Source organism: Octopus bimaculoides, chromosome 6 (assembly GCF_046866305.1).
Source record: "Octopus bimaculoides isolate indiv1 chromosome 6, ASM4686630v1, whole genome shotgun sequence".
In the NCBI taxonomy this organism is placed as follows: Eukaryota; Metazoa; Mollusca; class Cephalopoda; order Octopoda; family Octopodidae; genus Octopus; species Octopus bimaculoides.
The window spans coordinates 100,393,035-100,398,034 of record NC_142933.1 but is presented as its reverse complement, the minus strand read 5'-3'; positions in this window follow the sequence as shown (position 1 = coordinate 100,398,034).

The following is a 5,000-nucleotide window of genomic DNA, read 5'->3' as shown; positions in this document are numbered from 1 at the left end:
ATACATATATATATAAAAGCTATATATATATATATATATAGGTATAATATGTGGCGTGTGTCTATACACAGACACAGACACATACATATATATATGCATATCTATATGCACGTATGTTTGTATATATATATATATATATATATATATATATATATATATATATATATATATATATATATACATATATATACATATTTATATATGTATACGTACATATATAATACATATATAAACATCCTATGTATATGCATGCATGTATATGTTTGAATACGGGTATTTTGCATGTATATACATATATGTGTGTGTGTGTGTATGCGTGTCTGTGTGTGTGTGTATGTGTGTGTGTGTGTGTTTCTTTCCTTTTTCTTAGGCTCCACATAAAGCTTTTCATCTCCTTTTTTTTATTCCCTGTTCTTCGTTCAGAAAGTTTGAGCTTTAATCTCTTAATGGCATCGTTTCTGTTTCCATAGCTTGATACAAACTTTCCACACCATTTTCCGGCGACGCAATTGCATCATCATCATCATCATCACCATCATCTATATGAACAACAACAGCAACAAAAGCAACTGTAGCAACAGCAATAACAACAACAATGTTAAACTTGGCATTGCGAAAAAGAAATAATAAAAAAATTGAAATAAAGATTTGGTAATAGAAAAAAAAAAGGAGCAGAAAAAATAAATTTATAGCTACCAAAATAAACAAAAGACAACCAAACAAAATGTAAAAATAAATCTAAATAAATGTAAGAGTTAAAACATATATATATATATAAAAAAATCGGAACGCAAGAATGGCTGTTATTGCCGACATGTTTCTGTTTCTTGCTTGCGAGTTAACCAGTTTGTGTAAACGTAATTTTTGTTTTGATATTCATTTTATTGTCCCCCCCCCCTTCTTTTATCGTCTGCTTCTTTTATTTGGTATAGAATATAGTCATACTCTCGATACCACTTGGCAGATTTTTCTATGAAAAAAAAATTATGGTAAAAATGAAGGAAAAAAACAGTATGAAGTTTGTATGTATATATACGTACATGCACATGTCTGTGTTTTTGCGTGTGTTTTTATGTGTATATGTATATATAATATCTCTTCTGGTTCACTTCCGGTAAAAGAGATTTATTTGCCCTATCTTTGGTCTAACATAATAATGAAAAGAATAACGATGATAATGTTAATAACATTAATAATAATTATTATTATTAATGTTACCGTTGTTGTTGCTGTTGTTGTTGTTGCTGTTGTTGTTATTTTTATTTTAAATTACAAGACTTTAATTCGTCTCTTATATTATTATTTTATTATATTTTTTAACATCGATATATCTAGAAACCAAATGCCGATTGAGTACGAGTTTAACAAGTAGCTGAATGAGCTTTTGTTAAGAACTATTCAATTTCATATCGCTTCAATAAAACACGATATTTTTTTTATTTTACTTTACTATAGTTTGTACATAGTTTTTATTTTTTATTCCGGATTTCTGGCGTTCTTAATACTGAATGTCGATATTGTTGTTCGATATAAAAACTCTTTTATTCTTTTATTTATTTAAGCTGACATAATCTGAATTGTTAATCCATCGTTACTTTGTTTTGTTTCACCAACTACTTCGAAATTATGATCTGTCTGTTTCATTAAGCCCTCAGTAAAGAAGCAGAGTGGGAGGGGGGGGGGAGAAATCCTTTCTAGATCTGGGATTGTATGATTTTCGTGACTTTCTGGATAAAATTACTGCAATACGTGACGTCATTGTCTTTGCAACAATAAAAAATATAATTCAAGCTCGAGGCTTGACTTTTATTCAATACAAACCAATAATAAATTAATTATTCTTTTCTACTCTAAGCACAAGGCCCGAAATGTTGGGGGAGGGGACGAGTCGATTAGATCGATCCCAGTACGTGACTGGTACTTAATTTATCGACCCCGAAAGGATGAAAGACAAGGTCGACCTCAGTGGAATCAACAACAAGCAAATTATTAACAAATGAAGGAACAATGAATTGTCCCATGGTATGGCATGCTTTTCATGTCGTTTATGTTTGATGTGGTTTACGTAGATTTGCATAACAGTGAGCTTTTATAGAGACATAAAATGTTCGCACGAATTGGATAGCTCTTATCATTTACTTGCTGCGGCCATTGGACTGTGACTTCACCGGGAAACCACCTTCAAAGATTTAGTCAAACATATCGATCCATGTATCGATTTTAAAGTTTGTTACTTATTCTAAAGATGTCTGTGGAAGAACGGGCAAGTTAAGGGGATTTAAACAAACCAATACCGGTTGTAAAGTGCTTGCGGGATACACACGCAAACACACTCACACACACATTCACACATACACACACACACACACACACACACACACACACACACATATATATATATATATATATATATATATATATATATATATATATATATATATATATATATATATATACGACTGGCTCCTTTCAGTTTCTGTCTACCAAATCCTCTCACAAGGCTGTGGTCAACCTGAGGCTATAGTAGAAGACACTTGCCCAAGGTCCCACGCAGAGGGCCTGAACCAAGAGCCAGGTTGGGAAGCAAGCTTCTTACTACACATCCACGCCTGTACTTAGATGATATGTTTATATTTATCTATACATATATGTATGTCTTGTATTTACAGATAGACGTACGAGTGTTTCTGTTATGTTTAGAGCTCCGGGTACATTATCGTATGCCCGTATGTTTCTAGTGTAGTGATTAAGTAACTACTATACATAGTAGTATTACTAGTAATGAAATACAAAGCAAATGTAGGGGAAATGAAAATAAACACGAATTGATATTATTAGTTCCTACGTACGTTTGTACGTATTCATTTATATACGAACTGTTTCTGTAAAGTTTCTTCCCACGGCATTCACTCACAAGGTCTTTGTCCACCCGTAGCTATAGGAAAATGACATTTGCCCAATGTGTCCCACAGTAACAAACGAACCCAAAATGTACGGTTGCAAAGTGAACTTCGTGACCACACACACATTCCTGCTATAAAAACTCTTAGAATTTATCCAACTTCACCTCTTTGAAGCTATTTAGGATATGCTTTGAAAAAGGAGATGATAATTTGGTAGGATCGGTAGAGCGACAAATATACGCTCTATTGGATTTAGTCGATACCTTTCTCCTCTCAGTCTGAAAATCCCACATGGTGTCGCTGAAACATATTCCAGTAAAATACTGGTGTCCGAGGAATTTTCGACTCTCTACCCACAAAAGTGTGACTTTGTCCCTACCTTAGAAATGTTATTACAATGATGCCCAAGTCTGAAGACGATACAAGGTCTATGGCATTTTCCCTATTATCCAATTTCCTTAATTATCCTCTGTACTCTTAATGTCTTTCACTTTTAAATACGCACCTAATGTAAAACTATGAGACATTACACAATGCAGGCATTTTCTTAAAAAGTATTAGTGCAAAGTTGATTAGATTTCGGCAATTAGGCTACAATAAACACCACACACACATAAACATACATACATAAATACATACATACATGTGTGTGGGAGGGTTGTTTGTGTGCGTGCGCGTGTGTGTATTTCTATTTTTTATGCTGCCCTAGACCATGTATTTTTTGTGTTAGCTTTGTTACTAGAGTAATAGTCATAAACCGTGATACGATTTACATGTATTAAATGGTGAATAATGCCAACAATGTGTCTTTCAGGAAGTTTTTTCAAGTGAATCGTATTATGGTAGATCTTAAATTTCTGGCAACAAATCTAATATAATTTTGTCTAGTTTCCAAATTGTAGAAATTTAAGTATTTTAGAACGTGCAGTCATAGACTTCGGTGAGAGCAGTGATTCTTTGAAGTAGTTTTCTCAGGCCTTCATAATTTTGATGTTCTCAACCAAACAATTGCTTTTTAGGTGCTAGATTCAACCAAGGGGTCGAACACGCGATCTAGATGTTCGATGAACATGTTAGTTTTGTATTCCTGTTCGTTGTACGCGTGTGCTCGTGCTTGTTGGCTGAATTTTGAGATGTGTCTAATAAGAGAGCATCTTTGGTGTTGTAATACAGGTATATTATTGGAGCTTTTGAAGGGGACATGAGGTGCGGTATGACCGTTTTTTAATGTTGTCGATGTTGTTACTGTTAGTTTTATAGTTTATGTTGGATACAGACGTTTGCCAATTTTCCGTTCTTTTACGATACATTTATTTGTTTACTGTTTTTTTAATTTCTCGTCCATTTATTTGATGCTGGGTTTTATTTATGCTATGGTTTGAGGGTATTGTGTTTGTAGTTGTCTCTGGTCTTTTAATGAGGTTTGCTATTTCTATTTCCAGTGTGTAAATGGGGTTGTAGTTTTGATGTTGCTTTATGGTATACATCTTTTTGATGCGTCTATAATTATCTCGTTGAATGTACATACAGCTTTCTCTATGTTCGTGATTGGGTTGTGGAAACAGTTCTAAAACCCTCTCCATTTTATTTCATGATGGGACTTATTCCATTAGCTTTTTGTTTGTATTCTTTAAATTTATAACAGTGTTTAGCTTTCTTTATTCAATGTGTGTTGTGAAAATAATCGCTTGGTGGTCCTCGGAAAGTTGAGTAAGTTTTTGCCAGGTGTTTATGGTTGCTATGTTTGGTGAGTAGAAAGTCTAGGGGAGTGCTGTTAGAGACGGGTGCGAAACCTTCAGGGAAGGTTGGTGAGGTCGTTCGTGTTTGTGTGTATATATGTACGCAGACACAGACACACAGACACACACACACACACGTATACACACACACACACATATATATATAATGGGTTATATATATATATATATATATATGTGTGTGTGTGTGTATGTGTGTGTGTGTGTGTGTGTGTATACACATATACATATATATATATATATATATATATATATATATATATATATATATATATATTTATATATATATATATATATGCATACATATATATTAAGCTAGCCAGCTAGATAGATAGATAGA